Below are 21,338 nucleotides of genomic sequence, written 5' to 3'. Positions count from 1 at the left end.
GAAAAGGGGAGGGAGTAGAAGAAAGAAGTGGGGAAGATTTGGCAGTGGCCGCAGGCGGACGCCGGAGAATCGACTTCCCGGAGGATCCCGCCTTTCCTCCCTCTCCTAGCCCCGCTGGCTGCCTGGCGGCCTGTACCGCCCCAACTCTGCGCTCTCTGCTGCTTGCCGGGCGGGGACTCAGACTTAACCCCACGGGTCCCACAGCCCGAGGAGCGCCAGGCGGTTCCGTGTGGCCTTTATGGAAGCTGACTCCGGCTGGCAGCTGCGACGCAGAAAGCGGAACGGCGCAGACCCGCAGTCTGCCCACCGGGGCGTGGGAGAGGGGCGAGGGCAGAGACTCTAGGACGGTAGTGGCGCTTCCCCGGTGGGTGGTCGGTGAGGAGAACGGAGGCAAGATTTTCAGTCCTCCCGCTTCTCCGCTGGGGCTCGGCTCGGCTCCTGGCCACGCCAATCTGGAATGAGGTGCTTTAAAAGGGGGTCCTGTTTTTCTGCTTCTGTCAGGGAGCCAGTGGAAACATGTGGTGCTGATCCTGTGGGAAAAGGGCTCGCACAAAGGTGGGAGAACTGAGGGTGGGGGTGTTCTTGCTCTACTTTTTGAAAAGCCCGGGGCTTAGCTCCTTCCCGGACATGTCCTTTCCACTTCAGTTTCCTCCTCTTCCCCCCTCAGCTGCTGCAAGCCAGGAGCTCCCAGGGCCATTCTCGGTGCCGAGACCCAAGCCCGCACAAATCCTCTGCTCTGCTCTCAGCCAGCCTAGGACTATGTAACTCGAGTCTAGGCCAGTTTCTTCTTTCCCACCCTTTTGTACTTTCTAGTGAGTTTGTGCTAGGAGCACTGGAATGGGAGTCTAGAGCCCTGGGTTCAACTTTTGGCTTTACTTGGTGTCTATGGTAAGGCATATATTTATTCCTTTGTGTTCATTTCCTTCTCTGCAAGATTTCAAAAATTTTCCCTCTGCTCCAGCATTCCGGAAGTCCTTTGGGAGTGTTGTAGGCATGAGAGAGTGGAACCCTGGGACTCCCCTTAAGACTTTAGCTTCCAGGGGCCTACCCCCGCGTGTTGACTGAGGCCACAGGGCTGATGAAGTAGGTCCAAGGCCAGTGCGGGTGCAGAAAGGGGCAGCTTTCTGCAGAAATCCAGGTGGCATCTTTCAAGTCTGCATCTGTAGGCTGGGAGGGGGTCTGCTGTGTCCAGGACACCCTATCCAGAGTCCTGTGCACTGCCGCACAGGGGCTGCCCCAGAATTGGATCTAAGGACCCTGGGAGACATGGAGAAGAATTTACCCCAGACTGTGATGAGGTTCAAAGCCCACTTTGCTGACCTCCAACAAAAGTGCAACTTACTCTTTTCAGCTCCTCTTCTTCAGCTACTTGGTTAAAAGGATTCAGCTGACTGGCTGGGCCCCGCCCTGGCAATGGCCATCTTACATCTTAGCGTGCTTAGGCTGGGATTGTAGAGGAGCATCCTGGCCTGGTGTGGGTGAGTGAGACCAGGCAGTCACTTCCTGGTTTGAGACCCTGGACCAGTCCCCGGTCCACTGTTCTTCATTCTCTTCCAGTATTAGATTGAAGCCTGGGTAACCTCTTAAGTTCCTGCTGGTTCTGGGCTGGGGTGGGTCTAAGAACAGTAACCTTGAAAAAGCGTACAATCTCTGCAACCTCAGCCACAGCCTTCACCATGAATGTGCCACTCCTCCGACCCATGGAGCTTTAAGATTAAACTTCCCCCAGGACTCGGTCCCGCCCATGTTCAGTGAAAGCAGATTTTTCTGGAGCTTCAGACTCACTGTTCCTCCAAGTGCTGCCCTCTTTGCAGCCTCTGGGCCCTAGGCCCGAGTCAGACCTCCCAAGAGCCTCCAGGCAACGCTCAGCAGCACAGGAAGAACAGAACAGACATAGGGCCTGCCACCGTGGATAACATAGTGTGTGCCATATGAAAAGTCATTACCGAGAAAGCACTGAAAACCTGGAGCACCATTACCTGATGTATGGGTGTGTGTCAATATGCCCCTGGTTCTCCTCCTCCCCCATGTATGTAAAAAACCGGTTCCAGCAGGTGTGGGCCAGAACCTCTTAGTAGCAGCAGTAGATGAGTGCCTGCCCTAAAAAGGTTACATGCTGAATGAGGGTCTCCCCACACTCCCCAGCCCCTTCCCTGCCTGGCCCATTCCCCAGTAGTCTTTGCCACAGAACAGAGTACTTGGGAGGTGTCTGGATGAGGATTTAATAGCCAATGACAATCTCAGCCCTCTAGTTGCAGTGCCCAAAGCAGTTGCTGAGAGGCCTACGGTCTACCTCACTCCAATCTCCGGAATCCCTGTCCTCCTTCCTGTTCCAAGACCCATTCCCAAGAGGCTTGCACTTGCTTTTTATCCAGCACAAACGGGAAAAACTCCATGGCTAGGGGGAGAAACCTTTTCGGAACCATGGAAATTTGGGCTTTACTGAAACGCCTCCTTTCACCTCCAAGCTTCCCTGAAGTCGCTGGGAGGATGAGAGTTTCTGGAAAGCAGCAGCAGCAGGGGTGGGTGGGTGCTCCCCAGTGATCTCAGGCTGATGGAATAGCTTTGTCTCAGATAAATTGTCAGGGACAGTTTGGGGTCTTTGTGCCTGGAGTTGGGCAGGAAGCTCCCAGGACAAAGTCCGAAGGCACCTACTGTCCGGCGCCCATTGAGCAGCCCAGGGCCGGCACACCGCGCCCACCCGGGGCATTTCTGGGAAAAGGGAGAAGGCAGCCCACTGGCCTCCCGAGGGCTTCCCTGGTTTTGGGATGGGGCTGTTTCGGAAAGAATAGGGTAATCTAGGAAGAAGGAGCTGCTCTCTGGCTATTTCCAAGGCCAGCGGATGGGAAGGCCTTTGTTCTGGGCAAACCAGAAACCTTGTTTGTGACAGAGGGAAAAAGAGAAGGGGGCGGGTGCCTGGTGCCAAGTCAGGGAACCAGAGTGTTTTTTTTTTTTTTTTTGTTTGTTTGCTTTTTATCTTTATTTTTCCAGCCTATAAAGGCAGCAGAAATCCCCTAGGCAGACTCCGGCCCTGGCGCCGCCCGCCTCGGGCGGTCCATGCAGCTCCGCACCTCGGGCTCTGGGATGCCCCGGCCTGGGTGGAGGCTCTCCGCCCTCTCCCGGCTCCGAGCGCCCCAGCCGGGATGGGCCGGGCGCCATCCCCAGACAGTCCCCGAGTTCTCTGGGCCTGGGCGACGCGTTTCGTTGAAAGCGGGCAGGTGGTGCCTGACGGGGCTGCGCTGAGGCTCCGGTGCCTCCCCACCCGCCCCTCGCACCTGCGGGGTCTGACTCGCAAACCCTGCACCCGCGGTTTTCCGTGTTGTCCTACGAGGGGCAGGTCAGGGTGAGGCCAGTCGGCTCACACGAATTCTCCGAGTCGGAGAACGCGCCCCGCGGCGCCCCGAGCCCGGGCAAGGTTGCGAGGCGCTGGGCTCCGGGCGGCCGCACTCCTGGAACCGCGCGAACAGCCGCGTCGCCCGCGCCGCACGTGGCTGGCGCAGTCACAGGCCCGAAGAGCTGGAGCAACGGAGTCCCTTGGGGTCATCGTCACCCCTCTGCCCTCCGGGCCTTTACCTTGAGACCCACACGGCAACCTGGAGGACCCACACGATACAACGGTTTAGAGGCCGCGGGCTCACGGAGGATCTTGTTCAAACGAAAATAATGAGCACCGGGGCTCGGGGCCAGCCTGGAGACCCGCAAAGAGGCGAGTCGGCCCGGGCGGCGCCGGGACCAGGCGGGATTTGGGGCGGGTATCTGGGTCCGGGCGCTGGCAGCCTTCCTGCGACCCCCGGCCCTGCGTCCCCGCCCGCGGTCCTGCCTTAGTCCTGGAGTCCCTTCCTGGGCCCCTTCGCCCGGGTGCGGAGGGGCGCGAGCGTGGCGGGCAGGGCCACGGCGCGAGGGGCCGGGCTCGCGGCTTTGGGTTCAGGGAGCCCCTGAACTCCACCACCGGGTTGTTTTGCAGCGGGGCAGTGGAGGGGCTGCGCGTCCCGGGCCCCGTAGCTCCACCAGGTCTTCAAGCCAGCGCCCCCACGCGGCGGGCCCAGAGTTCAGGCCGGAGGGAATGCGCGCTCTGCTCCCCGCAGGCCTGTAGCCCAGGAGGGAGAGGACTGGGAGAGGGCCCGCTGTTCTTCGCTCCTCACCCCAGCACTGACCCGCCTGCGCAGGCACGGAGGGTTCGAAAAGCGAGGCGCGCCCGCGAAGAGCGAGACCTCGGAGACAGAAACACACAGAACCCAGAGGTGCACTAGGTTGCCAGACGGTCTGATCACAGGATTATTCGGGGGATAGACGCTGGCTTTTCTCCATCTCACGTTTCCCCTGCAACGTCTGGGTGCCCAGGAAATGTTTGAATGGATGCCTGAATGACCAATCGGGTTTGACTGACAGCAACAGCTGGGAAGTGACCAGGCCAATAGGAGAATGGCCCTCTTCCTCCTCTTTCCTCCTGCTCTTCTCTCCCAGCCTCCCCTTCATTGGAGGGTAAGTCTCAGAGAGTGGACGCTTTCCTTCAACCAGGAGTCCTGGGTGCTGGAGTCTCCCCATGGCCCGAGGAGCTACAGACTGAACTCACTGCCCTTAGAAATTCCAGGTCTAACTGCCTATAGCATCACCAGGTTCCCATGTTCCTTGACCCAGACCCACCACTTTCTGCAATAAAGAAAGTTTTCTAAGTAGAGTTATTCTAATTTTTCTGGGGCTGCCGTCTTCCGTTGCATTTCCTTAGTTACTTTACAAAAATCCTCTGTAGGCAACGAGTAGATCAGGTTTCCTGTTAGAAGTGACTTTTTTTTTCTTCTTCTTCTTTCCATTACCTGAAAGAAACTCTATCCTGTCGTAGGGATTCCTAGCTTGGCACTTCACTCTCTTGTGGTATCTATTTTTATTACCATTAATTACAATGCATCAGCCCGACTCATCAGTGATACCCCCTCCTGTCTGGCTGGTGACTGCCCTTGGCTCTACCCATTTGGGTAGCGCCTGGGCAAGAGGCCACTCCCACCCGGCCATTGGAGGCAGCCACAGAAGGGTTTCTCCGAGTTCTACATTTTTAAAGGGAACCTAGAAAAAGCCAGCATTGTTCTTAACTTGGAAATCCAATGCTTTACTTTGTCGTCTCTGAATTAAAGGCTAAAACCCAGGGGCTGTTTCTTACAGAAGAATATGTGCTAATTAATTTATGCACAGTGCTGTGAGAACACTCTAATGAAGTAGGTAGAAACAAGATACAGCCCTCCTGGGGCGGGCAGATTGCTCAGGGAAACCTGTGCATGAGCCTGCTGCAGTGGGACCTGGTCAGAGCTGCAAAGAGGTGTCTTTCTGGTAGTGCTGTGGTATTCTGGTTTGTGGTGACAGGTATGGTCAGCTCTCTTTGTTCCAGCTCTTGTAATATAGTCACGCTATTATAAATGCTCACACGCACAGAGAAAGGTAGGGTGAGTAAAGTGGAGAACGTGGGGTTTGGTGTGAGGCAGGCCTGGGTTCTCGACCCAGACCCACCCCTTTTGTAAGTTACTCAATCTTGGAGCCTTATTTAGTGCATTTGTAAAATGGGGGGTTTAGAGCCCAGTGTTTGGCACACAGTAAGCATTCAATAAATAGAATGTTGAATTGAATATAACCACTTTGGGGATTAGAGAGAAAGTTTATGAAACATCTGGTAAGTAGTAGATACTCAGTAATTGACGCTATTGTCACTAGGGCTGTGATCATGATAGTGTGTTTAGAGTTGCATACAATTAGTGTTATTTCAGAAAGCACCTGACTTCAATGTCAAAAAACAGATGGACTTTCAAGGTGAAAATTATTATCAAGACTGTATTATATGCCCAGACCTGGACTAAGCACCCTGGGAAATGCTGAGATACGTGACTGGAGGTCCTTGGGGGCAGTTGGAAAGACAGGAATGGGTACAACAGGAGACCACCTTGGCATCTATGGTTCACCATCCACAGCAACCGTGGAGAGAGTATGGGCTTTGGAGTCAGGCTATCTGGGTTAAATACTGTCCCTGCCACTTAATAACAGTGTGACCAAAGGTAAGCGACTTTATCTTATGGAGTCAGTTTCCTGGTCTTGATAGATGGGAGAGGAAATAAAAGTAGATGTAACTGGCGGGGTTTGGTGGCTTGTGCCTGTAATCCCAGAACTTTCTGCGGCAGAAGCAGGCGGATCACTTGAAGCCAGGAGTTCAAGACCAGCCTGGCTAATATGGTGAAACCCCGTCTCTGCTAAAAATACAAAAATTAGCTGGGTGTGGGGGTGCATGCCTGTAATCCCAGCTACTCGGGAGGCTGAGAATTGCTGGAACCCAGGAGTTGGAGGTTGCAGTGAGCTGAGATCACACCCCTGCACCCCAGCCTGGGTGACAAAGCGAGACTGTCTCAAAAAAAAAAAAAGAAAAAAAAGAAGCGGTGTAACCAACACCTTGCTTCCAGGGGTTTGAGAAGAGGAATCAAGCTAATGTATGTGAAAGGCTGGATTCCCTGTTTGGAGACAAACTGGAGAACTTCAGCTGCCATCATGTTTTACATTATCTGATAGTATTTCCAGAATTTTGGTCACATTAGAATAATTCTCAGAAAGCAAAAGGCAGCTACATACCAGTGTGGCATTGCATATTTCAATGGGGTTGAGATGAGGTTTTCTGCTTCTATTGTGTTTGTTCCCGGGACTGAATACAAAGCAGAATTCATACTGAAGGCTCTGTAGGTGTGTGTGGACTGTGATTGTGCCCAAGAGAAAATAAAGTGACTCCTCTTCCCTTCCCTAACTCCATCCTCATCAGACCCTGAGCCTTCTGAGCCTTGAGATAGAGCCAGCTATATCTGTTGAAATAAAAAATAGCTTCCACTAATAGAGTATCTTCTATGCACAAAATGGTATACTAAGGTAGAGTGGGTACAATAATCCTGTAATGTGGATATTATCAGTCTTTAAGATGAGGAGACAGGTTCAGAGAGGTTAAGCAACTTGCCCAAAGTCATACAGCTGGTTAGGAGCCTCTGGAATTTCAGTCTTTGACGCCAGAACACATGGTGTAAACCGTGAGCCTTGCTGCCCTTAATTCCTCTGTAATAGCAAAAGTAATGATAGGAAGAAGTTACTGAATGCTTATTATGTGCTCGGCATTGTGCTATTTCACATAATCTCAAATACCGGTATGAGCTGGATGTGATTAGCATCTCCATCTTATAGGTGATGACGCTGGGGCTCATAGAGGTAAAGTGTAACTCTGGCAGCTATGCCAGAGCTGAGTTCTCGAACCCAGGCCGTGTGGCTGCAGAGTGCATGCTCTGACCTACTGCACTGGGGCCGGCTTTTCTACCAAGTTCTCCTCCTTCACCCTTAAAGCCATTCCTCTCTCTGAGCTTGGGTTCCCAGACACTTCCAGCTTCCAATGCTTGAGAGTTCCTTCCAGGTATCAGGAAGTTAGGTCTAGGTTCTAGGAAACGCCATCCCTTGTCCTCCTCAAGTCTCAGCCCCCCAGGCCCTGAGATTTTCTGAGACTGGTGACCTTCAGTCCCTGTTTTCTCCTGCTGAGAAGGAGCCCATGTGACCAGGGCAAACCATCCTGCAGCATCCTTAGCCCCACAGCTGGGAACGTCTGGACATGCTCATGGCCCCATTGAGTTGGTGTCCATTATGCCTGGGGTGAGCCTGGGGGACTCAGAGAATTTGAGTGTCTTAGTCAACGTACTTTGAAGCACAAGTCATAGAAATCCACTGAGTCAAACAGAAGAAACAAAAATAAATTTATTTTAAGGATTCATGGGTAGCACATGCATTCAAGAGTAAGGAACACCATTGTCCTTAAGAGAGGTGGAACAGAACTTGGGAAATAGTTGGAAATCGAGGCAGGCACACTTTCCCCAAATCTGGATGAGAAAATGGTCTCTTTTCTGAGTTATCTTCCAAGCGTCTTTGTTCTTCTCTCTCTGAAGAGCAACTTGTGCTGGGTGCTTCCCTAGTCTTTGTGTGTCCTCCTGGTTCAGACACTCCAGAGGCACTCAGAAATCTCTGCCCTTGTTCCAAATTCCTGAGGGAGGGGACGGGGGTGGACAGAAAGAGAATCTTATAGGCTCCTCTTGGGTCAGTGATTCCCACTCTGATCAGTGATATTCAGGTAGGTGGATGGGAGGGATTCTATGGCCCACTGCCCAATCAACAGGGACTGTGAGCCCAGACTTGGAAGAATGAAGTGACTGTACCACTGCGATTCATGTCTGCTATCAATGCGAGAATCTAGTGCTTGCTACATAAGAGGTATTCAATAAATATTGATTTCCTTTCTTTCCCCTTCCTCCTCACTCCCTAATGTCACTCCTCTTCCAAGTTGCCCATCACAAATCAACCAGAGCAACCAATTTAGGGCACAGATAAGATTATGCCACTCTGTCTTTATATTCCTCTAATGGCACCTATTAACCTCAGGATGGAATTTAGCCTCCTTACCATGGCTAATGGGACCCTTTGCTATTGGACTTTGCACATAAGAGTAGCCTACCTCTCCCCACTGCCCACTTCTTCCTCAAGGCTTCGGTCAGCCTGAATAATTTGCAGCTCATGAACTCTTCCACCCCTTCTGTAGTTGTGCATCACCACTACCTATGCTCCTGTAGAGAAGCAGAAGCCCCAGCCTCATTGACTCTGGGCTCAGTTGTGTGACAGGCTTTGATCAATGAAATGTGAGTGGATGAGCAGAAGCTTTTGGAGACATTGCAAGTTGCCACCAGACCCTTCCTTCTTTGTCATCCATACCCCAGATAGGTGCTGCTCCAGCCTGTGTCACAGAATGAAAAGGAAGGTGGCACACAGCTCCATCCTGAGGCAAAGTCACAGATGCCCTGCAGCCTATATTCAATATGAGGGAGGAATAATGTGTATGATTTTAACCTCTGAGGTTTGGGGGTTGTTGGTTAATATGGCAAAGCTGAGTAATGTATTTCCCTCTCTCCCCTCAAATCTCCCTGGAAATGTCTCCCTCTTTTCCCAGTCTCTTAATCTTTCAGGACTCAGATTAGATGTTACTTTCCCTGGAAAACTTTCCTGACATTCTTCTTCCCCAGGTCAGGCCATGGCCCTACTCTAGTTCCCGTATCACCTTCCTGTCCTCAGCCCCAGCATTGCACTTCCCTGTCCTCACCCCCAGCATTGCACTTATGTCACAGTGCTCTCACCCCTTGATTTCACACCTGATGGCACCATGACTGGGAGCTCCTTGAAGGCAGGAACTATATCCTTCTCATTCCCCACTTCTCCCCTTTTGAATTCTCAAAAAATATTTGTTGAAAAAGGAATGAACTTAGTTGTATGAGTAATCTTCTACCTGTGTGGTAGATTTTATTTTCTAAAGATGACTACGACATCTCCCATCCCATGTGCTTTTCTTTTCTTTTCCATTTTTCTTTCTTTCTTTTTTTTTGAGACAGAGTCTAGCTTTCTCACCCAAGCTGGAGCGCAGTAGCTCAATCTCAGCTCACTACAACCTTTACCTCCTGGGTTCAATTGATTCTCATGCCTCAGCTTCCCAAGTAGCTGGGATTACAGGCACACACCACCACACCCGGCTAATTTTTGTATTTTTTAGTAGAGATGGTGTTTTGCCATGTTGGCCAGGCAGGTCTCAAACTGCTAGCCTCAAGCGATCAGCCTGCCTCAGCCTCCCAAAGTGCTGACATTACAGGTATGAGCCACCGCACCTGGCCCCACATGCTTTTCTTTTAATGTGACTTTGACATTGCTCTAGTTGAGGGATGTGTGTGTGTGTGTGTGTGTGTTTCCCTTAAATCTGGGTGGGCTTGTAAATATGGCAGAAGTAACACAATGTGACTTCTGAGGCTAGGTCATGAAAGGCAATGCAGTGTCGGCCTAGTTCTCTTGGGACACTTGTTCTTAGAATGAGACACCATGCCGTAAGGAAGCCCAAATAGCCTGTGAAGGGGCCCATATGCAAAAGAATTAAGACCCCTTAGGCCTGAACTCTCAAGCAAGCACCAGCACCAATTTGCCAGTCATGTCAGTGAGCCATCTTGAAAGGGGATCCTCCACCTCCAGTCAAGGTGTCCCAGTTGATGCCACAAGGAACATCCTGGCCAACATGGTGAAATCTCGTCTCTACTAAAAATACAAAAATTAATTGGGTGTGGTGGCATGTGCCTGTAATCCCAGCTACTCAGGAGGCTGAGGCACGAGAATCGCTTGAACCCGGGAGGCAGAGGTTGCAGTGAGCCGAGATCGCACCATTGCACTCCAGCCTAGTGACAGAGCAAGACTCTATCTCAAAAAAAAAAAAAAAAAAAAAAAAAAAAAAAAAAAAAAGTAAACAAACTCAGTTACTTGTTTCCTCCTTCTCAATAGCTAGCATTCTTAATTGGGAAAATCTGTAAACTCAATCCATTATAATCTTTGTAGCTACTGTAGCACGTGGCTGGGGCTATGGTCATTCACAAGGAATCTATAATTTCTACTACCTTCTTTCTAGCCTATATTTAATCTGAGAAGTTTCTAGGAAGTCATATGTCACCTACATCAGTAGTTACAATGCCCGCCAGCAATTCAATACTATCTAATCTCATTCCATTCCAGTCAATGGACAAATATATACTTCTTTTCCCACAGTATAAATCTGAGGAGTATTTACACTGTCTTTATACCCAGCTCTGTATTAGGCTGTCAGGGGGAGAAGTCTAACTGGTCAACAAAACCCACCTATGTAAAGCAGAAGAGAGTAAGACCACCCATCACCCCTCACCACCGTGATTGGGACACAGGTGTGCCTAGGTGGGCAAGGAAGGCTTCTCGGATAGGGAAGGTGGTCTTGGTCTGGGGTTCAAACAAGGAAAATTAGGATAGAGGAGGTGTGCCTCTGAGGCTGAACGGGTCTGGGCGAACAGGAGGAAACCATGCTATTTCCTTTCTCAGCTCAGAGACCAGCCACATCTCGGCCTTGTGTTTGCATCTGACTTTGGATCAAAGGAGACAGGGAACCCCAGAGTCTCCTACTTAAGACTATAAGCTCCATGAGGTCAGGGTGTGTGGCTGTCTTGTTCATCGTGGGGTGCCCTGGGTCTGGCTTGGTACCTGGTATGTGGCTTCCTTGCTTCTTCTCTTCTCCACAATTCTCCACCGCAGCCCCAGTGACTTTCACAATGTGTCACATTACTTTGATGTTTAAAATTATCTGATGGTTCCCCACCGCACCCAGCACAAACTCCCTACGGAGATCTCCAAGGGCGAAGGTGATCCAGCCCCTGCTTCTTTCTCTCACTGCCTCTGATGCTCTTTCTCTGTCTCTTTGCTCATTATGCTTCTGCTGCCCTAGCTTCCTTCCTGTTCTTCAAATGTGCCAAACTTGTTCCCACCTCTAGGCTTTTACCTTGAGTGTCCCCTACTCTCTCCACTGTATAATTATGTTTTATCTTCACATTTACCACCATCTGAAAGTATTGTGCTTGTCCGATTATCGTTGATTGTTTCATTCTTAGAGTATAAACTGCATGGCAAAAGAGACTTTGCGTGATGGACTCATGGCTATATCTCCAACATCTGGAACAGTACATGGCACACAGTAGGTCCTCAATAAATGTTTGTTGAAGAAAGGAATGACTAGCAGTATTATGGTGCACAATGACTTGTAAATGACTGCAGGCTTCAGTTCCAGTCCCTGGGTCAGGTGAGGAGGGACTGCTGCCTTCCTGACCTACCTTAGCCGTACCTGAGAAAGCCTCCTAGGCTTTGTGTTTGTTGCCTATCTCCCTCCAGGTGTCCAAAGTGAGAGATTTCTGGGAAAAGCCAAAATATATAGAAATATTCAGAGTCGACCATACACATTTACTCTGGTCATATCAGATGATGGTGACGGATGGCAAATACAGACTGGTTGAAGAGAGAGGACCGGTGCTCACAATATCATCTGAGAATCATGCTAGACAGGATGAAGTTAATCCATAGAGCAGTGGTTCTAAACCTTCTGAGGTCAGGGACCCCATTGAAAACATGAAGAAAATGTGTCTTCCCAAGCAAATTCTCACATGCGCATAGCCATGAAAGGCGGCCTTCAATGCAGGGACTCACAGACCCAGTGTCCCTCCACGAGCCCTGAACTCATCCCTGGATCCGTGATGTGGGCAGGCTGACAGAGCTCCTGGATCCGCCAGTAGAAGGCCTTCTGCTTCTTCCTTGGGAGTCCTAGCATCCCTTAGGTTCCAGAACAGGGTGTTTGTGTCCCTTCATAGCCACTAGTATGACAGGCATGAGAATGGGAAAGAATCTTTGCACTCACTCACCCCATCCTACCGCATCAGGGGCCTCCCATCTCATCTAGGGCAGATGCCATTCTTAGCCTTTAGTCAATACTATTGGTCTCCTCAGACATCAAACACTTTTCCTCTCTCATAACTGTTCATAATTTACTGGATTAAATAATTTCTCCCTCCCTTCCCTTGCCCAGCCATAATGAACACAGAAATGGTCCAGCATCTAGCATGGCAACTTGTACCCAGCAGAAGCTTTTAAAAAAGTCCTTTCATTAATTTATAAATAGTTGCTGTCTTTTATTGAGTGTTCACTATGACACTGAACAAGGGGCTTGAGAAGAAGAATTTATGACTCCCCTGACAACTCTCTAAGGTGGAGACTGCTATTAGGCCCATTTTACATAATGGAAAGTGGGTACTTGGGGTGCAGGGAGGTTAAACTAGGGACAGGGAAGGGAGTTGAAGCAAGGTCTGCTTGCAGAATCTGGACATGTGGCCACTGTCCTGTATTGCTACCCTGAGCAGCAGGACTGTTGAGTTCATGTTGAACGCACTGACCATACTTTGGATTTGGCAGGAGCAGGAGGGAGGAAGGGGGAATCCAGGTGCTGCCTGGTGGCCAGGTGGGCTAGTCGATGCCCACATGACTGAACCAGGCTGCCAGGCCAGGACGCTTCTCCCCTCCTCCTGGCGGGTCCTGGAGCTCGGGCCACCTGATCTGGGATGCAAGGACGAGTGGATGTTATGACGTCTTGCTGGTATTCTTTTCTTTTCTTTTCTTTTCTTTTCTTTTTTTTTTGAGATGGCATCTTGTTCTGCCGCCCAGGCTGGAGTACAGTGGTGCGATCTCGGCTCACTGCAAGCTCCATCTCCCGGGTTCACCATTCTCCTGCCTCAGCCTCCCGAGTAGTTGGGACTACAGGCGCCCGCCACCTCGCCCGGCTAATTTTTTGTATTTTTAGTAGAGATGGGGTTTCACCGTGTTAGCCAGGATGGTCTCAATCTCCTGACCTCATGATCCGCCTGCCCTGGCCTCCCAAAGTGCTGGGATTACAGGTGTGAGCCACTGTGCCTGGCCTGCCTTGCTGGTACTCTATATCAGTGGTAGCCAGGGCAGGAAGGAAACCGCCTCACTGGCAGAACTGGCTCATTCTGGAACGGAGATTGATTTCCCAGTGTCCTTTCCTGCATCTCCGGAGCTGGTTGGTGTCAGAGGGAGGATATTTTTGTAAGGATGAACTGTTCTTGAATGTTTTCTGCAGCTGCTGGCCCAGGTCTCCCTCCAGCAGTCACAGGGCCTGTTATCTACACCTTCCTCTGCTTCCCAACATATTCAAATGAGAAGAAGGCCCCTCTCTGAAGAGCCCCTGGCTCTCAGGAGCCAGCGGGATACAAGAGTGGGAGCAGGCGCGGTGGCTCCCCACCAGCCACCTGTGGTGTGGGGGCTCGAGAGAAGCTGTGTATTTAGAGATTCTTCCTTTAAGATAGAGCTGCAGCTGTTTTGAGGAAGAATTAATTTTCATCTTTCACCTGCTCAGAGAGGTCCTGGGCAGACATCAGGGAGAAAGAGTGACAATTTGGGGAACCCTAAGAGGTTTTGATTTATCTGGTCTCAACTTTCTCATCTATAAAATGGGGTTGTCAAGTCCATCAACAGGAGGTGCTCTTTCTCCATCCCTGACTGGTTAGAAGGTTGGCAGAGCAGCTCACAGTTCAGGTGCCCAGATTTGACATGGCTGGGCTCTGAGCCTGGCACAGTGACATCACAAAGTCAGCTGGACCCTCTGTGCTTCCTGCATGACAGAATGAAAGTGGCTTTTTTCCCTTTGGGATCCAAGATGCTGAGTCATTCACCAGCTCAGAAGAGGAGGTTTTGTTGTAAAACAATCCAAAAGGCCCCTCCCCACATCCCGGCCCAGCACTCGGGCCTCGCCCCAATGTTAATTCTGAGGGGATGCCTCCGGGAAAGCATGACAGTGGGTGGAGAGGGCGGGGCTGGATGAAGTAGATTCTGGGAGGAAAACCAAGGTTTCAGAGTTTCCTAGTGGTGAGCCCAAGCCAGGCATGTGTCCTGGGGACCACGTGTACTTACTTTCTTCAGATACTGTGTTATTCTTAGAGTCTTTATTCATCATCTATTGTGTGCCCAGCCATGTGCTTGTCTATGGGGGCCCTGAAAGGGAATACAGTTCCTAATCTAGATGGCCTGACCATTTAGCTGAGGGTAGGGGAGACAAGTGTAGCTCACCAGATACCGTGCACCTCCCGAAGAGTATGTGCTCAGTGCCTGGTGTGTGTTACAGGCAGGCCCGGAGAGGGTGGGGAGAGCAGGATGAAGGGAGAGGGACTTGGAGAAGAGGCAGAGGGCACAGCAGAGGGCATTCCAGGAAAAGCTGACAGTCTGAGCAAATGAGTAGGAATGGTTTTGATTAGTAGTGGTGTTAAGGACACTGTGATGAGATTAACCAGGACTGAAGCAAATGGCAAACACTGGAGCAGTGTAGGGTATGGATTATGGAGGACGGAATATCCACCGAAGACTTTTGAACAGGAGAATATCTGAATAGAGTTGATTTTGGCTGCATAGCAGGCATGCAGGAGGGTGCAGTTCCCCAGGTTTCTGAGACTAAGCCCTAACTTAATCCTGAGTTGTTGCTCTCCTGTCTTTCTAAATGTAGCAACCATCCATCTATCCATTCATTTATTATCAGTCTATCTATCCATCTGTTAATTACCCATCCATCTATTTATTCATCCACTCGTTCCCTTATTTTCCTCCTCACCAGCCTCTAGTGTAAGATCCATCTCTAGGGCAGAGACATTATGTTCTCTGCCATATTCCTGGTTTCTAGCATTGTTCCTGGCAGATAGTAGGCCCTCAATAAATATTTTTGAGCAAATTCTCTCGCTGAGTATTCACTCACACATGTACACTTTGCACAGGATATTGAGTCCATTCTGCTCTACTCTTTGGGTGAGCCATAGCTGGTTATTTGAGAGGGGTCCCAGAATGCTTCTTCAGTAACCCAACAAAGTCCTAGAGAGATCCTTTCTCTACTAGTTTAGACAACAGCCTTGAGCCTTGAGAAGGGAGACCTGGAGGCTAGTCCCAGGCTAGTTTTGCAAAGACAAAGTATGTGGCCTTGAGCACTATCGTTTTCCCTTTGTTTCTTTGGCACAGAAATGAATATGCTTGGGACAAGAGAGCTTTGAGAGTCTTCAGACTCTGACAGGTCATAATTCTATAACCCTGATCCTTCCCATTATAGGGCAAATAAAACTATGTTAAAAAACTGTTTGGAGGCCAGGCAAGGTGGCTCACACCTGTAATCTCAGCATTTTGAGAAGCTGAGGCAGGGGGATTGCTTGAGGCCAGGAGTTCCAGACCAGCCTCGGCAACAAAGTGAGAGCCTGTCTCTACAAAAAATAGAAAATTATCTGGGTGTGATGGTGCACACCCATGGTCCTGGCTACACAGGAGGCAGAGGCAGGAGGATCACTTGAGCCGGGGAGGTCGAGGCTGCAGTGAGACAGAGTCTCAGAAACAAGAAACAAAACAAAGCAAAAACCAACAAACCTGCTTGGATTCAATCAAAGGAAAGTTTCCCCAAATTCAGCAAGTTAATGTGTTTCTTAGCAACACGGAGTCTCCATAGCTGAGTAGCTAAGCATTATTCAGCTCTGGAATAGAATTCTGTTCTGGTAGTCCCAGTATGAGTGCATTACCCCATTCATAATTGGGAGAATCCAGCAGTGCCCAGAAAGCAACTTAATTGCTCTGAGACTGAGTTCCTTTTCCTGATTAAGTCACTTAATAAATGACCACATCAAGTAGCCTGAGGCTGGGTATTTCCAAGGAGGACCTAAATCCCTTTTAATTTTCAGGGCTGTGTGCTTTCCTTTTGCAGCCTCGAGCTGCTGTGCCCAGCCTGTCATCTGAGAAGCATTTCTTCAAGGTGTCAAAAGGACGTGCCATGCATTTGGAACGAGGGCTAAATTAAAACACCGTACAACACATAGTTATATAAATTGAAGTATTTGGGCGTTTCCTCCAGTATAAACTCATTTGGCAGTTTTTTCTGGAGCAGAAACACAATGTGCAATGGGACACTTGCCTGACGTTTACACCTCCCCACGTGCACACACATGCATGAGTGTACACATATGCACAAGTGCACACACAGTAAGGAAGGGAAGGGCAGGATCCCCTGAATTGAACATATTCATTTGGCCATAAGGATTTTGTTGCTTCAGAAGAGGCAAAGATTGGTGGCTGATAACTTGGCACTTCTAATTTTCATGCTTGCTTCTGAGAATGGCCCTGGGACTTGGTCCCCTTGCCTCTTGAGAGACTTGGATTCTGTGATGAACTCATATATCACGTTATATTTCTTACTTCTATTGTTAGTAGTTTTTGAGACGGAGTCTCACTCTGTTGCCCAGGATGGAGTGCAGTGGCGCTATCTTGGCTCACTGCAACCTCTGCTTACTGGGTTTAAGCAATTCTCCTACCTCAGCTTTCTGAGTAGCTGGGATTACAGGCATGCGCCACAACGCCTGGCTATTTTTTGTATTTTTAGTAGAGACAGTGTTTCACCATGTTGGCCAGGCTGGCCTCGAAATTCTGACCTCAAGCGATCCACCCTCCTTGGCCTCCCAAAGTGCTGGGATTACAGGCGGGAGCCACTGCACCCAGCCATGTTATATTTCTTAACTCAGAGGGGAGAAGGAACTTAAGTGATTTTATCCAACTGCCTCAATTTTAAGATGAAGACACCAGTGCCCACTAGTGCATAGCCTGAGAAAGCCAGAGCCAGTGCCAGGCCCTAGGTTTCTCGGTTCTTTATACCGCATTCCCTACCCACCAATGTTTAGAGGGCATCATTTGCACCAGTCAGCAAAGTGACTGTCCTTGTTGCTTCAGCTTTTGCTTTGCCTGGCAACTGGGCTGATGGGCACAGCCCGAACCACACAGCAAGGGCACTGTAGTAGCTAGTCTCCCCCAAAGCCCCTCAACCATGGGTCAGCCCTCCCAGAATTCACACCAGTCTCTCCTACACTAAATCTGGGCTGGCCCTTTTAATCATCAGAATGCAGCAAAGTAATACTTTGTGACTTCTGAGACTGGGTCATAGACAGCCTTGGACAGGAGTTCAGGGAAAAGCCACTACTGGTTAGAAGTCTGATACTCCAGACCACCATATCATGTGTAAGAAGTCTGCTACTCCGGACTGCCATATTGTGAAGGAGCTCAAACTAGCCATGTGGCAAGAATGTGTGGGATGTGTGGGGGCCATCATCTAGTGTTCCTACTATCCCTGCCCAGGTGCCAGACATGTGAGTGAAGAAGCCTTTTGGGACACCCAGCCTAACCGAGGCTTCAGATGTCTTCGGCTCCTGCTGACATCAGAAGAGACCCAAAGTGAGAACTGCCCAGCTGAGCCTATTCAACCCCCAGAACCATGTGAAATATATTTATTTAGTTTTATTTTTAAATTAAAAAATTAAAAAATATTTTAAGAGACAGGGTCTCTTAAAATTCTGCTGCCCAGGTTGGAGGGCAGTGGTACAATCATAGCTCACTGCATAACTCAAACTCCTGGGCTCAAGCAGTCCTCTTGCCTCAGCCTCCTGAGTAGCTAGGACCAAAGGCATGTGCCACCACACCCAACTAATTAAAAAAATTTTTTTTGTAGAGACAAGATCTTGCTATTAAAAAAAATTTTTTTTGTAGAGACAAGATCTTGCTATTAATTTTTTTTTTTGTAGAGACAAGATCTTGCTATTAATTTCTTTTTTGTAGAGACAAGATCTTGCTATTAAATTTTTTTTTTTTTTGGTAAAGACAAGATCTTGCTATGTTTTCCAGGCTGGTCTTTAACTCCTGGCCTCAAGCTATCCTCTCACCTCAGCCTTCCAGAGTGTTGGGTTTAGAGGCATGAGCCACTGCACCAGGCTAAGAAATTTAAATAAATTGCTTTAAGCCACTGTTTTGGGGGTGATTATTACACAGCAATAGACACCGGAACTGGCACGAACACATGCCATGGTTTCTCTGCTGTGTCCTGCCTCTAGTCAGGGCCCCCTTTTTCCTTTCCTTCTGTCCCCAGTTCTCCTCTCCCTCATCCTGGAGTTATCCCAGCTCAGATAAGCCACAAGACAGAAAATTGAGAGCAGACTGCCTTGGCTGCTGATTTTACCCGAGGGAGAATACAAGTTCTGCGGCCAGCTGAGAAGTCCCAGCTGCTCACAGCATGCTCTGAACCTGTGGGCTCTGGAGAGGCTGGCGGCTTTGCTTCTACTTCATGCTGGTGAGAGACTACCTCCACCACCTGCCAGGAGCTTTCAGATATGTTGCCATTTGCATTTCTGCTCTTTATCTAGTTCTGAAGGTTGTTTTTTCCTTTTCATTTAAAAAAGGCACTGTTTTCTCCAATTTAACTCTCACTGGGTGGGAGAGCCTAGGGCCAGCCCTTCTGAGACAAATGAGGGTGAAAGAGCTTCTGAGCCAAGCTCAGGTTCCAACCCAGGAATGAATGAACCTCTGGGAAGAAAACCACCAAACCTCCTGGGCCCTTTGCCCAGACTCAGTACCATGCTCCGTCAACCTGTTCCTGGCCCTATGGGGTGGAGGGACCATCTGAGCTAAATGGACCAGGAGTTTACCTCTGAAAAGTCTGGACAGTGAGAGACGCTAGTAAACAGTTTCTGGGCACCCATCACTGCCAGGTGCTGAACTGGTTGCCTTCTCCTTAGGTATTTAACTGAAGGCTCCCTGAGATCAGGGGGCACCTGGCCCTGGATTGACCTCAGGCTGAACTTTGGAATGCAGCAATCACTCTTTTTCCCAATGGGATCCATCACAGTCTCTCGGAGATGCCTTCCAGCCCTGCCCCTGGGGACACCAAGGCTCAGACGGGCTAGTTGTAGAGCTCCTGAGCTCCGAGGGCTGCTTCCCCTGCTCCCATTCCTGTGTCACCTATAGGAGGGTGGTAGATGTGGCAAATAAAAACACAGGTCACCCAGTTCAACTTGAATTCAGATAAACAAATACTTTTTAGTATAAGTATGTCCCATGCAATGTTTGGGATATACCTATGTTCAAAAAAATTATTCATTGGTTTACTTGAAATTCAAATTGAATTGGGTATCTTACTTTTGTTTTTTTTTTTTTTTGAGACCGAGTCTTGTCCTGTCGCCCAGGCTGGAGTGCAGTAGTCCGATCTCAGCTCACTGCAAGCTCCGCCTCCCGGGTTTACGCCATTCTCCTGCCTCAGCCTGCAGAGTAGCTGGGACTACAGGCGCCCGCCACCTTGCCTGGCTAGTTTTTTGTATTTTTTAGTAGAGACAGGGTTTCACCGTGTTAGCCAGGATGGTCTCGATCTCCTGACCTCGTGATCCGCCCGTCTCAGCCTCCCAAAGTGCTGGGATTACAGGCTTGAGCCACCGCGCCCAGCCGGGTATCTTACATTTTATCTGGGAAGTCTAACCTATAGGGTTCTGCATAATTCTTCATCTGACTAAAGGGATTGTGCAGAGTAAACAGACAGTTGGAAGTTACTGATTTAGGTCAGCCCAGTTACTTTATTATTTTCCAGGAAAACTCAGAGAAGGAAAGTGACTTTCCCAAGCTCACCCAGGGAGCCAGTGCAAGTTGGAACTAGAAGCTGCTCTATTTCAAGTCTTTGCTCCAATGTCACCTTCTCAATCAGGGTACCTCTGATCTTCTCAATTTAAAATTGCACATCCCCCATTCCAAAGGACCTTCCCTGTTTTATTTTCTCCATATTTCCTTCCTTCCTTCCTTCCTTCTTTCTTTTTCTTTCTTTTTTTTTCTTTTCTTTCTTTCTTTCTTCTCTCTCTCTCTCTCTCTCCTCCTTTTCCTTCTTCTTCCTCCTCCTCCTCCTCCTCTCTCTCTCTCTCTCTCTCTCTCTCTCTCTCTCTCATATAATCTCTATGATGGGAGGGATCTTACTTGTTTTGTTCACATCTGTGTCCATAATGCCAAGAAAAGGGCCTGGCCCTGTGTTGACTCGAAGTACATATTTGTTGAAGGAGGAATGAAAGAACCTGGAGCTCAGCTCACCGCAGGAGCTCTTCTTCTAGGAGCCCTTGGCTTTCCCCATCATCTCCTCACTGCCCAAATCCGCCTTGGGGAGAGGGAATTGTTTGCAACAGCTTCCTTGGGGACCGTGTGAGGATGAGTTTTAGGGTGGAGTGAGGAAGGGCCGCCCTTGGAGTTTGCCCTTAAATCCCAACCCCTCCTGCCGTCCTTCTTGGTGCCCCAGCTGCTCTGGGGGCAGGCAGGAGAGTGAGTAGATGACTCCCAGGAGGGGAGAAGGAAGGGAGGAGTGTGTGGAGCGGGAGCTCTCTCTGCGGTAATGAGAACTCAGCCAACTGCAGTTTCTTCTCACAGCGCTGCTGTCTGCTGAGAGTAGACAGGCAAATGTGTCTTGGAAAGAGGTCTGGACTAGAGTTGGAAAGAGTTGATGGGGAATTTTCTCTTACTTCTCATGCTTGGGAGTCATTGCTGGCTTGGCGATCTCACACGGGGAGGGCTGAACCCCTTCTGCCATCCCCACCAGCTTCCAGTGGCACCGGACATAGTTCCCAGAACTGCCTTACCGCCTACGCCATTGAACTCACTGCGAGGTGAACCTTCTGGAGAGCACATCTCACAGGTTGGGGAGCCAGAGCATGGGGCCTATTCCTTCTCAGTCCGAGGAGGTTCCCCATTCCCTTCTCTTAGCTTCCTCTCTTGGAATCAATAAAAATAACAACAAGGCCTGGTGTGGTGGCTCACATCTGTAATCCTGGCATTTTGGGAGGCCTAAGCTAGAGGATTGCTTGATGCCAGGAGTTTGAGACCAGCCTGGGCAAAATGATGAGACCTTATCCCTGCAAAAAATTTTAAAAAAAATTAACCAGGTGTGATGGCACATGCCTATAGTCTCAGCTACTCAGGAGGCTAAGATGGGAGGATTGCTTGAGCCCAGGAGGTCGAGGCTGCAGTGAGCCATGATCGTGCCACTGCACTGCAGGCTGGGGCAACATCCTGTCTCAAAACAAAACAAAACAAAC

The sequence above is a fragment of the Macaca fascicularis genome, chromosome 13, assembly GCF_037993035.2.
Source record: "Macaca fascicularis isolate 582-1 chromosome 13, T2T-MFA8v1.1".
Lineage (NCBI taxonomy): Eukaryota > Metazoa > Chordata > Mammalia > Primates > Cercopithecidae > Macaca > Macaca fascicularis.
This window is presented reverse-complemented; position numbering follows the sequence as displayed.